This window comes from Peromyscus eremicus, chromosome 5, assembly GCF_949786415.1.
Source record: "Peromyscus eremicus chromosome 5, PerEre_H2_v1, whole genome shotgun sequence".
NCBI classification, from domain to species: Eukaryota; Metazoa; Chordata; class Mammalia; order Rodentia; family Cricetidae; genus Peromyscus; species Peromyscus eremicus.
This window is the reverse complement of record NC_081420.1, coordinates 4,432,094-4,448,093: the sequence shown is the minus strand read 5'-3', so window position 1 is coordinate 4,448,093 and position 16,000 is coordinate 4,432,094. Positions and strand designations below refer to the sequence as shown.

At 45.3% G+C, this 16,000-nt stretch overlaps 1 long non-coding RNA gene across 1 annotated transcript; it reads left to right on the top strand.

Moving 5' to 3' along the window:
• Positions 1 to 1,492: 1,492 nt before the first annotated feature.
• Positions 1,493 to 15,580, top strand: LOC131910263 (uncharacterized). The gene is made up of 4 exons (XR_009379081.1): positions 1,493 to 1,569; positions 13,854 to 14,026; positions 14,275 to 14,400; positions 15,509 to 15,580. It is a non-coding gene; the product is annotated as an uncharacterized LOC131910263 (long non-coding RNA).
• The last annotated feature ends 420 nt before the right edge of the window (positions 15,581 to 16,000 follow it).

Below are 16,000 nucleotides of genomic sequence, written 5' to 3'. Positions count from 1 at the left end.
AATCAGACACCAGTGGACCAGTAAGTAGAAGGCAGTCTGACAGTCTGACAGACAGGAAGTCTCCTTCCTAATGGAAGGATGAGGAGAGACAGAGAGAGAGAGAGTAAGAGAGAAGAAGAAGAAGAAGAAGAAGAAGAAGAAGAAGAAGAAGAAGAAGAAGAAGAAGAAGAAGAAGAAAAGGAAATAGGCCATGCCATTCCAGTTGGCATGGAGATAAAGGACTTAAGAGCAGCAGCCACATGGCAGGGAGGGAGTTTTAGAGAAAGGATAGGCTTGTGCTCAGGGTGAGGAAGCCCAAAAAGCTGGGAAGCCCAAAGTGTTAAGGAAAGCATGCTTAGAAAAGAGACAGAAGGGGGATCAGACTTACGAAGCTGCGTGGCTGTGGCCTGCAAACTTGTGCACTGAGGAGGGATTCTGGGAAGGAAAAGTACAGCCTCTCATTAAAGGAACAATTGTTCTGCACGTCTTTTTAGCATGACTTAAGGTAAGCCCATCTTCCTTGGGGTGTTCCTTGACCAGGTGAATGACCCAGCACATCTGGAATGTTAAGTCTCCACCTAAACCAGAGATTTTAGTCTCCTGACCAGGAGTTTTTTGTTTGTTTGTTTGTTGTTTTTGTTTTTTAAATGGGCCTTTTTTGCTACTATAACAGAAACTTTAAAAACAAGAAATCAACATGTGGCTCTTGGTGTGTTTGCCTATCTGGAGATATGCAAGCATTCTTATGTGCAACAGGACAAGTTCACTCACTGTCTTATAGATGGAATGCATTCTCTAGTTTGAATTTCTTTGAAGCAAAATAAAAAAATAAGGCTGACTGTAGGAAGTAGCATTTGGATATGCTCCACACAGGGGACCCATGGTTTGTGCTTAGAGGCGAGGACATTGCAGTGAACCAGCTGTGAGCCTCTTGCATGAGGCAATGGGAGTGCACAAAGGGCCTGGCTCCCTCCTCTTCCCCCTCCCTCAGGAGCTGTGGGTTCTGAGCAGTGACTGTGAATCATGGGCACAACTGACAGAGGCCTCCAGGAAAAGAAAGCATGGAAATGATTGATATTTGGAAATCTTGACTAAAGGAATCATAAGTGTGCCAGTCAGCACTGGAGAGTGCTCTTTCTAATAGTGACTATGGGACCCAAGATATGCCCTGATTTTGAGGCAATTCAACAGTGATGCTCACAGAGGACCCCAGCCCAGGTGTGCATGATGGCATTTAGCAGTATGTATGCAATGAATGCAAATGTATTCACCATAGAAATGTAGCAGTATTGGTCTTTAACCACCCTAATGGCTGTTTTACAAACATAAATGACAACACAATATGTTGAAGTTGTTTCCTGATTTCTTCCCCCCAAACGAATTGCAAACTTAAATGACTTAATCTTTAAAAGACCAAACTAGAAGTTACAGTGAGTAAGTTATATGGTCTGAGAGTGGGGTGTTGTGGGATATTTGTTCACTGTGTGAAGGTGTATTTCCAGGGAAAGAAAGGAAGAGGAGGAGGAATCTAGGCATGTAGGAGATGTGAGAAGACACAGAGAAGAAACAGGAGGTGCAAGATGAAGAGAGGTAATGCCACATGATAGAACATAGATTAATATAAATGGGTTATTTTAAGTTATATGAGCTAGTTAGGAACAAACCTAAGCTACAGGTCAAGCTTTCATAATTAATAAGGAGTCTCCATGTCATTATTTGGGAGCTGGCTGGCAGGAGAGAGAAAGACTGGTTATGGTGGGTAGTCTTCTGCTCTGGTAACAGAGGCAGGAATTGCAGCAGTAACACACTGCCTAAACCAAACACAGCCAAGCAAATGCAAAGTCTAGAACAGCCTCCAAATGTATCAACACAGTAAGCCCATGCGCCACGCCTGAGGCCAGCGGCCAGGACAAACAACAACATAGAGGACAGTGAGGGTGGTTCAGGTTCAGACCGGCTGAAAGAAGCAAGGTGAGGAGGCACACTCCCACTGCCAGCACTGAGGAAGCCAGGCAGGGAGCCACAAGTCCCAGGCCAACCTGGCCACATAGGAAGACTTTGTCTCAGAGAAAAAGAAGGAAATCAGGGCAAAGCTGTGCACCCCACACAAGAAGTAAGTGGAGGGCTGGACTGGCAGCTCACAGGGACAGAGAGACAGACAGCCAATTGTTTTTGTTTTAAGAAATAATATCCCAAATGATCAGAATGTAAAATTTCTAAAATAGAAATAACTTTTTTTTCACATTGGCCATTTAGAAAAGAAACAGCAAAAAATATTTCTAGAAAGAAATCCTATCAGCTCTTGGTAGGAGACCAATTGAAACCAATTTTTCAAATTGGACATTTGATACTAGATATTAAAAGGTAAAATCTTCACATTCCAGTTAAACATTGAAATTCCAAATTTTACCAAAATAGATAATAATATAACTTAATGACATTATATAATCATTAATGACATTATAGTGCTGTGGGATGTTCTGTATGGCAAATGTGTTGCTAATTAGTCAATAAATAAAACACTGATTGGCCATTGGCTAGGCAGGAAGTGTAGGTGGGACAAGGAAGAGAATGAAGCTGGGAAGTGGAAGGCTGAGTCAGAGAGACACTGCCAGCCGCCATGATGACAAACAGCATGTGAAGATGCCGGTAAGCCACGAGCCATGTGGCAAGGTATAACTTTATGGAAATGGATTAATTGAAGCTGTAAGAACAGTTAGAAAGAAGCCTGCCATGGCCATACAGTTTGTAACCAATATAAGTCTCTGTGTTTACTTGGTCGGGTCTGAGCGGCTGTGGGACTGGCAGGTGATAGAGATTTGTCCTGACTGTGGGCCAGGCAGGAAAACTTAAGCTACATTATAGGCTATTCCTAAGAGGTGAATATTACTGAGTATATCGACATTTATTCAACAAAATACAGGGTAATTCCAAACTATATGGAGAAAGTATTCAAGGACTATTAAGTTTTAAGGCTGGATATAAAACTATGGTCCTTTTATTTACTCAGTCTCAAGACAGTGAGTTCCTTTATCTGCCCTGCCATCTTACTTCCTGGGATTAAAGGCATGTGTGCTTCCCAAGCAAAGGCATGAGATCTCAAGTGCTGGGATTAGAGGTGTGTGCCACCACACCTGGCTCTGTTCCCAGTGTGGCCTTGAACTCATAGAGATTTGTCTCCTGAGTGATAGGCTTAAGGGTGTGCACCATCACTGTCTGGCCTCTATGTCTAATCTAGTGGCTGTCTCTGTTCTTTGATCCCCAGATAAGTTTTATTGGGGTACACAATATATCACAACAAACAATAACTTTTAATAATTAATTCATATGTGGATGTGTTTATATGTATATATGAATTGTTCTTGGCTTACAATGAGGTTACGTCCAATAAACATACTGTAAATTGGAAATATTATAGTCAAAACTGCATTGGCATCCATAGCTCAGCAATACAGCACACTGGAGTGGCAGGTGTTTCCTCTGGTGACTGAGTGTCCAACCTGGCACTAAAGTGACCCAGATTCAAAGTGCAGCCTCTGCTGACTGCATGGCTTTCGTACCAGCACAAATGGAAAAGGCAAACCAAACCAACTGAGCTGGGGGTGGTCTGTGTGTGTATAGAAATGCCTTACATATTTCAATTGACCTAAAGGTAACATGTAATGTTTTGTAAGTTTTGAAACACTGAGGTTTATTAATAGCACTTTACAAAGTTAAAGAGAAACAACAACCACAGGCTTAGGTTCCTTCCACCAAACTAAGCAGCTTCCATTGACTGTTCCCATGGGGATACTGCCTCTCCCTCTCCCACATCTGCATCCAGCTCTATAGTAACTTCCTTCTCATCATGAAAGAATTATCTAGCCGGGCGGTGGTGGCTCACGCCTTTAATCCCAGCACTCGGGAGGCAGAGCCAGGCGGATCTTTGTGAGTTCGAGGCCAGCCTGGACTACCAAGTGAGTTCCAGGAAAGGCGCAAAGCTACACAGAGAAACCCTGTCTCGAAAAACCAAAAAAAAAAAAAAAAAAAAAGAAAGAATTATCTAGAACTCCAAGCTCACTCATTCAGTTTACTCCCTACCTCTCCCTTACTCAATATTCAATAAACATTGACTCATTTTAAGCCTTGCTATTTTAAAACCCACTCTGCTTACTCTGATTTTAATGGGAGCCTCCCCTTTGTCCTCCTGAGGCTTCACACTCATCTGAACACAGAGGGTGTTTGAGAATATCATCCACAGAGAAATGTGCACCCCTCCATTATTTATTTTGGGAACTGCTAAGTGGACCAGGTAGAGGCTTCTACCTTACACCAAGGTGACCTACCTGCCTTGGGAAGCAGGGCAGGGCATGCTTTGACCCAAACATAGCAACGCAATCTACGCAGTTGTGGTCTGGGCCAGCACTAGCTCCTGAGATGGCTTACAAAAACAGCTCAATTGCCCTGGGTGCCAGTTACATCATTTCCAAAGTGTCAACAAAATATCTAAGATGACTTCTAAACCTGGAGAAGAACGTGTCCTTCTCAACTCAAATCACATTGTTCTAGTAAATCACTCGAAGTAGGTCCCAGCCCAGAATCACTACAAAGGCTCTGTTCACACCTGCAAATCATTCCAATGTCCAATATATGTTATGCTTAATGGCTATTTTTAGTAATTTCCTGTTATCCTGAAACAGAAGAGCAAAGACTGCAGGTGATACCATCTAAGTAACCTTTGGTTTGGATAACTCCCTGTAACTCCCTGACCCCATGATCCAGGACACAGCAATACTAACTCAAAACTCTGGAGAGGGGCTGAAGAGAAGGCTCCATTACACAGAACCTGAGTTCAGTTCCCAGCATCTACCTGGTGACTCAGCCATCTGTAATTCTAGTTCCAGGGAATCCAGTGCCCCCTGAGCCCTGTGCAGACACTGCACATACGTGATACACATGCATACATGCAAACAAGACACTCATACACATAAAACAAAAGTAACATTTTTTTAATGCTGAAGAGAAAGGGGAATGGGGAAACCAGACGTCACCAGGCAAACACACATCTGAGCAGCCACTTTGGGTGGCTGTTTTCCACAAAACTAAGCAGATTACTTGACATGTGACCTAACATTTATGGGCATTTATGACAGAGAAATAGAAGTTTTGACATTCAAAAGTCTGCACATGGTGTTCTTAGCAGCTTTGCTTGTAATCACCAAAAATAGGAGCAAGCTGCGGTTCCTGTGGTGGGGGAATGGTTAAACAGCTATGTCATGACATCCTGCCTGGTAGAAAAAGGGACAAACTGTGGATACACACACACTAACCACAGATAGCTAAGCTGAGCAGCAAGATAAACCACCTCAAAGGTTGCTGTACCGGGTCTGTACCATGCTGGTGAGATGGTAATACTGTGAGGAATGACATAAGAATGACGTAGTTTGTTTCTCTGTCACTGTGATAAAACACTGACCAAAGGCAACTGGGGAGGAAAGGTTTCACTTGGCATACAGGCCACACCCCATTACTGAGGGAAGACAAGGCAGGAACCTGGAGGCAGAAGCTGCAGCAGAGACCTTGGAGGGGTGCTGCTTACTGCCTTGGTCTCCATGGTTTGCTCAACCTGCTTTCTCATGCAACCCAGAATCACCTGCCCAGGGGTGATACGAGCTGGCCTGCCCACATTAATCATTAATACCCTATAGACTTGCCTACAGGCCAACCTGATGGAGACAATTATTGCTTCTTCCCAGGTAGGTCTAGGTTTGTCCCAAGTCAGCAAAAAAACTAATAACCATCAGGAAAGGCAAGAATATGGGCATCCTGGAAGGGACTGCCCTGTATCTTCACTATGGCAGTCACAAAAATCACATGGTATAAAAATCACATAGAACACACACATACACACACACACTCACACACACACACACACACACACACACACACACAAATACACACGTAGACATAGTAAACAAGGGTGCGCAGATCTGATGAAACCCAAACCTAGCTACTACATTGTACTGCTATCAATTTCCTGACTCTAATACTGTATCGCAATCATGCAATGTCAGAGGTGGTGGAAAGAGTGGTGCTTGGTGAACAATGCCTTGGGGAACTGTGAGAGGAGAGGCGCCAGGAAAAAAGGCAGAAGGGCTTTTAACCTCAGGTACATTTTGTTCCCCGATTGTTCTTAGTCATGATTTCATGCGTCCTGTGACAAACATTTACATTTAATCATAAGATCTGTTTATTCTTGCTGGGTGTCAGAATGTAACTACAGAACCTGATCTGGTCAGTGTACCCTGAATCTGGACATGGCCTCTGCCTTGCTTCCATGCTTTCCCAGATATGATCTATAGGACATGCCAGGCAATCGTGTTTAAATCGGTCTGTCTGAGAAAATTCTGGGAAAGGGTTGCTCTGTTAATATTTAGTATGCACTTATTTACATGTTTTTATGATCATGTTTTTCTGAATTCAACCCTCCTTAGATCATTGCTTTCTCTGTTTCATTCACCAACAAAAGTACACTGAAACTGAATTAAGTTTGTCTACAGCACTAGACTGTGGTCTGCCCCACTGTTTCAGGTCCTCAGATCCCAGGTCCAGCAGACAGGATCTGCACAGGTTGGCCCAAAGACAATGCCAGACCTGGGGGGAGGGGGGTGGCACTAGCCGGACACATATGCCAAGTGAATTGGCCTCAATGTTGGATTTTTTTTTTCTAAAAAACTGTCTTATCAGAGGGAAATGCAAATCTTTCTTCTCCTATAGTCCACCAGTTTCCTGGAATCTTAATGACTCCTATTTTGTGTGTTGCCATGGGGATGTTTAAAGAGGTGAGAACTGTGCAGCACACACAAAGGATCTGATTCCCTCCCAGGGGCTGAAGTAGCATTTTCTCAGAGCAGCAGATGCCACACATCTCCTAGCTGCCAGGCTTGGTCAATCTCAGAGGTCACCTGCAGACTGGGATGTCTGCGGGCTGACACCTTAGGAGCAGGGGCCAGGAGATGAAGGATGGGGGCACATGAGAGGTGCCGCACCAGCCACCTCCTGCTGGCGTGAAGCTTGACCCCTCTCCTAAAGGACCCACAGACTTGAACCTCAGGTGCCCTCAGCATGACCTGCTCATAGTCTCATTCTTCTTGGCTCTTCCTGTTCCCCTGTCACCCTTTCACCTTGGCCCAGATGAAGCCAGTGAGCCTCATCTCCGGGTTGGCCTTTGTGAGGCCTGATTAGTGGAAGGTTTTAAGTGGGTCCTGGGGCCATTTTTTCAGAGCTTGGATTCTTGCTTTCCCTAATTGATGGCAAATTTAAAGAAACTGCATGAAACCTTGTGGAAATTTAGCTAAACGTGCTTGTTAAGTATTTATTTTTGGCTGATGATGACGACCATAGTGCAGGTTTCGGCATTCTGCAACATCTTTTTGCCTGGTCAACAACGTGGGCATTGACCTTAAGCTGTGTGTTCAACACCTGGCTGAAATGCCTTATTAAAACAGACACACTCTGGGCTACAGGGATGGCTCAGGGGTTAAGAGCACTTGCTGCTCTTGCAGAGGATCTGGGTTCCACTCCCAGCACCTACATAAGGCAGCTCAGAATCTCTGTAGCTCTAGCTCCAGGTGATCCAACGCCATCTTCCGGCCTCTGTGGACACTGCATACAGTAGAGCACAGATATCCATGCAGGCAAACACATAAAGATAAATCTTTAAAAGCTAAAAGACACACTCACAGGCCACATGTCTCAGGTGAGTATGGATCACAAGTACAGCCACAATCCCTGGAGAGTATAATGGAGATGAACAGTCCTACTGTCTGCACTGTAGCCATGGTAACATCACATGTAGATAACTCGCCTATCTGAGGATGGATATAACACACCTATTTCACTGTCTGGAGGAAAACACAGGCTGTACAGCCCAAGGATCACAGAGAGTGGGCTGCAGATCCCTGTCACACGCTGCTCCTATTTTAGAGTTTATTCCATCTGTTATTAAAAGGTGTACCATGGAGCAGTGTGCCATGCACACAGGCTGCCTCCTGCATGCCTGTGTTTACCATGTCTCTTGCCTAGATCTGGAAGCCATGCCAAGTTGCCCTCACCGCAAGAATGTCAGCACATCAGTGAAGCTGCCTAAGGACTTACTTCTCAGAACGGTCCTTCATTAAATGACACATTACTGTGTTTATGCTGTGGTGTGAGAAGCAAAGAGGATATGACCAAAGGGCCAAGTGTTGAGTTCCTAAAAGGCAGCACGTGAGTCAGTCAACCAGAAGCAAATTCTGGTAGAGCAACGGAAGTGGCAGGGTCCTGAAAGCCAGTCTCATTACAAGCCACCTAGATGACTTTTTAGAGTACTTTACTTCTTTGAGAATCCTATGCAGTGTGTTTTGATCATGTTCACCCCTCCTCCTCCTAGATTGATCCACAACTTAGAAGGTTTACAGCCTCCTCTCACTTCCGTTTGCTCTCTGCTTCACGCTTGCAGTGATGTTCTAGCTCCCTGGCCGTCCCCCAGGCTGCCACCCGCTGCCATGCCCACACCCTCCACAATCAACGCTTATCCCCCTGGAACCACTAACCAAAATAAATTCTTCCATAAGCTTCTTTGGATGATGGTGTTTTCGCAGCCACATAAAGGTAACTAACACATTGCTCTTGTAGGAAGTATAGCCATGGGGAATCTATGTGAGAATCCAGAGGTGGAGGTTGGGGCTTCCTTTGACTCTAGCTGACTCTAGCTGGTCAGCAGAGAGCATGGGTAGAGAAGCATTGGGGTTTCACTCAGAGTGACCAGTACTGACTATTGGCCTGCACTGGCTGGCTGTGGATACCATGGTCCTCTGATTAATCAAAAAGTGACAATCCTAGGCATCAGGCCCCCCTGCTGTCTCAGTACTGGAAGCCTTTGCTTCACTGTAGCCCTTTGCTCCTTCTCCCTGTCACAAGCCAGCCAGTGTAATTAGACAGCCACTATGGAGAACTTTCGACGTTTATTCATACTCCCAAGCAGTTAAACCCAGTGTCTACCTAGAAAATCACAACACATAGGATGGACAAAATGAACTGGAAAATGGGAGGCAAAGTTGGAAGAACACATTGTATGTGCTCAAGACTTCCTGTAGCCAGATCCCAAGATGGTGCAATGCTAGAAGAAAAATAGGACAACGGAACAGGGTAGAGACACCGGGAACAGAGCACATGGATGCTAGAACAATGGAACAGGGTAGAGACACCAGGAACAGAGCACATGGATGCTAGAACAATGGAACAGGGTAGAGACACCAGGAATAGAGCACATGGATGCTAGAACAATGGAATAGGGTAGAGACTCTGGGAACAGAGCACATGGATGCTAGAACAATGGAACAGGGTAGAGACTCCGGGAACAGAGTACATGGATGCTAGAACAATGGAACAGGGTAGAGACACCGGGAACAGAGCACATGGATGCTAGAACAATGGAACAGGGTAGAGACTCTGGGAACAGAGCACATGGATGCTAGAACAATGGAACAGGGTAAAAACTCCGGGAACAGAGCACATGAATGCTAGAACAATGGAACAGGATAGAGACACCAGGAGCAGAGCACATGGATGCGGCACATAGCTTTCAGCCCAACCACAATAGAAAGAAAGTCAATAAACTGTTCAAGAACTATTGGATCTATACAAGCCAAAGCAAACAATTCAGTTGAAACCTCAACTTAAAGTGGACCACGGGTCACAGATGAAACATGAAGCTATAAAACATCAAGGGGGGAATCCCATGGTCTTGGTTTGAGGAACAGTTCTTTGTATGAGATACCCCAAAAGTGAGTACAAGAAGAATTGTTAAATTAGCCATGGTTGTAATTTAAAACTTTTGCTCTCTGGAAACCACTATTAAGAGAATGGAGACACAGAGAAGAGATTTGCTAGTCACAGTACACAAAAATCCAGACTACAGAGAGAGTTCCAAAGCCAACAACCAGAAAAGGGAAACACTGAGAAAGGAGGTGCACATTCCTTCTTCAGCAAAGACAGAGACGGTCCCCTGCATCAGTAATTAGTGGGGAAACGTCAATCAAAACTGTAACTAAATGCCCCGTGCACCTGTTATAATGGCTAAAACTCAAAGTCTGCCCAGATCAGCTGTTGAGCAGACACAGAAGAACCAGAATGCTTGCATACTATTGATAGAAAATTTTAAATGAGCAATCAATTTGGAAAAATCTAGGAAGCCTCTTTTAAAAATTAAATATGCAGAGCATGGTGGCCCATGCCTTTAATCCCAGTACTTAGGAGGCAAAGGCAGGCAGATCTCTGTGAGTTCAAAACCAACCTGGTCTATATAGTGAGGTCACTCTGGGCTACATAGTGAGACCATGTCTTTAAAGAGGAAGAGGAGGAGGAGGGAAAAGAAAAGAAAAAAACTAAATGCAAGATCCAGCTGTTCCATTCCTAAATATTTACCCTGGAGAGATCTGAGTGAGTGTGTTCATAGCATTCCTATTTGTAAGAGCCAAAGACCAGAGGAAGGCTGTGTGTCCTCCTGAGAGCTGACTACTAGATAAACGAACTGTAGTATACCCATAGAGTGGAAACCATTAAGCACTTAAAAGGACAATTGGTGCATACTGTAACATTAATGATTCTCAGAATAATGAGAATACACACACACACACACACACACACACACACACACACACACACACACACACACCATGGTATGTCTAACTATTAGGACTGAAAGGCCTGAAACATTCACACTCTACTTTTGTACAGAAGGCAGAAGGAACCTTGACCAGCACTCGGCCTTTCCTCTAGAGTTGAGGAAGTTGAGGTGGCTTTTCCAAAATCATGTAGCTCAATGGTGGCCATGAGGGAACAGGAAACCTAGAATTTTTGACTTCTGCCTTTGAGGGCTGAATTTGTCTGGACACTCAACAAACACTAATGGGGCTTCTTCCTCTGGAAAACTGGGCAGAATTACCTCTGGGGATGGTTTATCTGAGGTCATTCTGAGCAGCAGAGAGGCTGGAGAGTGTGCCTCATCAGAAGACAGGAAGGAAGAATGTAGGGATCACAGCCTTTCCTTCCTGATCTCAGGATGAGAAATTGGCCAAGGGAGCTCGGCTGAGTGTAAATAAGATTTCTATTTCTGATGAGACAGAAGGCCTCGGATTTCCTGGGCATCTCTGACGGAAGGGTCTTCTTAGGAGAGTCTGCCTTGGCCAAGCATGTATTTCTCAACAGCCAAGTCTCAGTCAGCTCTACAAGGTTCTGTAGGTGTAAAAGACTTCCAGAAGCATCTCTATGGTACAGAGAATGTCAACAATAGTTTTCTCTAATGGAGGGCATGTGCTAAACTATTTTAGGGGACTTAGTCTCATAACTGACCCAACTCTCATGGTAGCGTTACAGATGACAGTAATGCTGCCTTGTTTACATTCACTTATGAGATGCTTGAGACTCTGAGAAGCAATGGTGCGTGTGTGCGTGTGTGTGCGTGTGTGTGCGCGCGCATGTGTGTGCGTGCATGTGTGTGCGTGCATGTGTGTGTGTGTGTGTGTGTGTGTGTGTGTGTGTGTGTGTGTGTACAGAGGCCATAGAACCACACTGAGTGTCCTGTTCTATCACCCTCCAACTCATTCCCTGGAGACAGGGTCTCTCACTGAATCTGAACTAAGCTGGCAGGCTCACAAGCCCCAGCGATCTTCCAATCTGCCCTGTCCAACCTCAGGGCCCCAGTGCTGTGACTCCAGGCAAGTGCAGCACATGCCCAGCTTTTTCATGTGAGTGCTGGGATCTGAGCATTCACTGAGCCATCTCTCTGGTATCTAGTGCCACACAGCCATTTACTCTGAGGGATGCACAAAGGCAGGATGTGTCCCACGTGATGCTTTCACTCCACTCCTGGGCTGGATGGGTGTCAGGAGAAAATCCTCTCACATCGACTCTGCCTCAGCAGGAACGAGTCAACTCACTGAGTTGCCTCCTGTGACTTTCTAGGTGGACAGTTGGTATCTAGTTCTTCCATGGTGTGGACGTGGGCAAGGCGGAAGTGAAAGGTTTTCTGTGCCTGAACCCTTGACATCTGAGCTCTGGGAACATCTTTCTTGAGAAGATGGTATCTGAACATCTTGTTCTTGAGCCTGCATCAGTTGGCCTGGGCAGGTGAGGGCTGGTCACTCAAGCACTGCACGCTCACGCATTCTCACACTCGTGTATCAACCATCCCAAGGATACCCTAGACCTCAAGGCTCAGGGACAGTCCCTGCTGGGCAGAGATGTGTATATTGCCACACATTGGAGCTGGAGGAATACAGCTCTAACCACAGCACAGGACAGCCAATGTCTCTTGCCTAGCTTCTGTAGGACATTCTTATGGGAGCTCCCTTCTTTACTAATTTTAAACTTTAATCTTTAACCTTTTACCCTAGTCAACAGTCACTGTGAGCATAACACACTCTGTGGATTCTGGCAAATCATCAGACATGAGTATGATTCTGACAATCCCCATACACCCTTCCCCAGTTCCAGACAGTCAACCTCAGCCCAGATGACCGCTGAGAGCTACCTGTCTTGCCCTTTTTCCTAATTCTCTATGTTATGTATCTTCCTAGTGCACTCCATTCTACAGTAGCACTCCCCTGCTTTCGAGCTCTGATATGACCCCCATATAACAATAATATTAAAGAAGAAGTCGTGGATTTTAAAACAGGGGGCAGGGGTGGTGGGCACAGAAGACGGGGGAGTGATACAGATGCAGTGTTCATGTATACAGTTCTCAAAAAATAAAATTATTAAATAAAAATGAAAAGATACTTGAAAGCAGAGAAGAAGGTGATTCATCTCAAGAAACGTATTGCGGCATCTGCTGGGCAAGCCCCGGGACCCGTAATCTTCCCTCCTCCCTTAGTCTAGAACCTACAGCAAATGGGCACCAAGGTAGCTAAAGAATCAGTGTCTTGGTCTCTGATACAGCTTGCAGTGGTCATATGACTAAGTACTTGTCACTGGCATGAAATTGACATGTAACATGGGACTCCTGGGAAACAGCTTGAAAGGAGTATGAACATGGCCAGGAACGGTGGAGTCTGGCAGTTTCTCTCTCCTTAAGAGGAAGTCGCGTCCCAAGGATGGTAGGATCAGAGAGACTGAGGACATCCCTGCCAGTTGTGGGCTGTCTTCACATTTCTCATGAGAAGCAAGTGGCACCAGTGTTTTTAGCTACTGTTGTTCTGGGCTCCCTGGCACACACAGCTGGGCCTTTCCTAATCAAAGCAGGCTGTGCCACCACCTCCTGAGGGGTTGAGCAGGGCTCCCCCATCAGCCTGTCCTTTGCCTCTGCAGCAAAGCAAGCATGATTCATTTAAAAGCTTCTATTCTGAATACTGCCCTCTCCATTTCCTATAAACCCAATTAGCAAGAGAACAATTGGATTTTTTCAAGTCCCTTGGAATGTTCCCTTCAGATGTTCTTGGTATTAAATAGCAACAGAATTTAAATGGTATCAACAAAACACACAGATGTGATGTGGTGATACGTTACATAAGAGAGAGAGAGAGAGAGAGAGAGAGAGAGAGAGAGAGAGAGAGAGGAGAACACGGCACACAGGAGCCTAGTGACTGTGGCCAAGGCAGCAAGGCAGTCCAGAACAGCCTGACAGATCTGCTTCTGGCTGCCAGCTGCCTTCTCACACACAGTCCGCTTCTGGTTCAGGCTTATCGTCCCTGTTCTGACAGAGAGTGGTGTGCACATGCAGGGAACACAGCCTCCCTGTTCTGAGCACTATGGCTGACAGTGAGTCCTTGTCACTGTCCAGCCAGCTCCTTACTGAGCCTTCTGTCTGCACCAGGCACTCTGCCAACACTTGGATTTCTCTTCTGTCTTTACAGCAGTCCTGTGAAGTATGACTGTCCCCTCCACTGCTTTACCAATAACTAAATGAGCCAGAAAGAAATTAAATCTCATCCTCAAATTCCCCACCAACCAAGAGGTAAACTGGGGACTTGAACTCAGCACTTGTAACTCCAGAGTCCATGCACTCAGACACACTGCACTGTGAATGGTAGGTACCGTGTAAGGCAAAAAAAAGAAGGAAGAGGAGGAGGTGGGGGAGGAGAAACAGGAGGAATGGGAGGAGGAGGAAGTAGAGGGAGGGATGGGGAGGAAAGAAGAGAAACCAACCAGTACTTGACTAGCACACTCTTTTCACACAGAGGGCCAGCCGGGGATGTGTTCAGTCGGTAAGGCTGGCCAGGGTAAACCCCCAGGATGCAAACTTGTGCCAATGTTTGCAGCTTGTGCTCTCCACAGACACACAGCACCTCTAGCCTCACATCTCCATGACAAGTGGAAAGAAGAGAGGAGAATACAAAAGCATCCCCTCAAGTTCCTAGCAGACAGGCTCTCATAGCCACTAATAGCTGCAAGGGATTCTGGGTAAGTGGATGTTTATAGGACTTCTGTTGGTAAGGTTGGGAGTTGGAGCTTGGGTAATGGGGTAGATAATCTGCATTACAACCTTGAAACTGGTTTCTCAAGCCTGCCAGCTTCTGCATAGTTTCCAGTACCCTGCCCACAACCTCACCAAATAAGTCCTCTCACCCTGGTCCCAGCCTTCCTCTCCTACCAGCCACAACAGAGGGTTCCCAGCACCACACCATGCCCACTAGACTTTTAGAGAAAACATCAAAGAATTTATAACATAGGCTTCATTTTTAGGGCTTTGGTGAGGCTTAACTTTTACAACTAGAGTTTAGAAAGAATGTTCCAGAACACAACCTTTCTCCAGCTGAGTGTAAGCCACCACCCCCCAGGAAGCTTTCCTCAGTTCTCCTATTTTGCCAACTAGTAGTTGATTCCTAAGCCACGTTTCAAACTCAAGTGGCTGCTGTGACCTAGATATTCCTTCAAGCATCTTGGAGATACTGTAAAAGAGATGCTTCAACACAGAGTAAAAAACATACAAACCTAATGTGGTCAAAAGTCTCTTAGCAGGAAGTATATCCTTGATGTAGGAAGTGCCCAACAAGAGTCAGGCCCTAAAATGACCATAGGGGGCATCAGACTGGCTGAGCCTTTGGACTCTATGGTGATATTTTATTTGTACTGAAATGTGATTTTATTTGTATGTTAATAAGTAAAGTTGCCTGGGGGTCAAAGCTAATAGCAAGCCATAGCAGAGCTGGGCATTCGTGGCACATGCCTTTAATCCCAGCACTTGGTAGGCAGAGCTAGGTAGATCTCTGTGTGGTCAAGGATACAGCCAGCATTGGAGACACACGCCTTTAATCTCAATAGTAACCATAGAAGACCTGGAGGTCTGTACAGACAGGCAGTGATGAGGCAGTCATGTGGTTGGGTTTACAACCAATGAGAAGGCAGAACAGAAAGTCTATATAAGGACAAACACACAGGAAGTAGGTCTCTCTTGGCTGAAGAGGCTAGCTGCAGCAGAAAGGGTAAGGCTCTTAGCTCTGACCTCTTGGCTTTCTTTTTTGCATTGGTTCTGTTTCTTATTTAATAAGACAGTTGGTTACATCTACAGGACTCCAAGAGTCAAGCTGATCTTCACGGTCTCCTTTGCCTCCTACAGCAGCAAAGTGAGTTACGGGACTCAGGGCTCCCAGCTAGTGGAACGGGAGTCAACCCAGCTCACGGTGGGAGCTCGCGTTTAGGAAAGTGTGGGAAACTCATCTGTAGTTGGTTAGGATAAAATTCTGGGTAGTTCTTCTGGGTACCAATTTAGAAATTCAAAAGGCAAATCCCCTAAGAGAAGGTGCTTCTCGGCAGCCTTGTGAGAGACGGGTAATAGCTGGAGCTACAGCTCAGAGCTTAAAAGTCAGTGGTGTTGTCAGGAAAAAACAGGCTATGGTTATACCTGTAAACAAAACAAAATAAACCTCCTTCTCCTTCAAGTGGGAGGATCAGACTATGGGAAGAAGAAGTTTTACCGAAAAGACAGTACTAGTTTAAAATTTAAAAATCTTAGCCCAATGGTTTGAGAATCTGAAAGTTCTTTTAAGAAGGCATGGAAGGT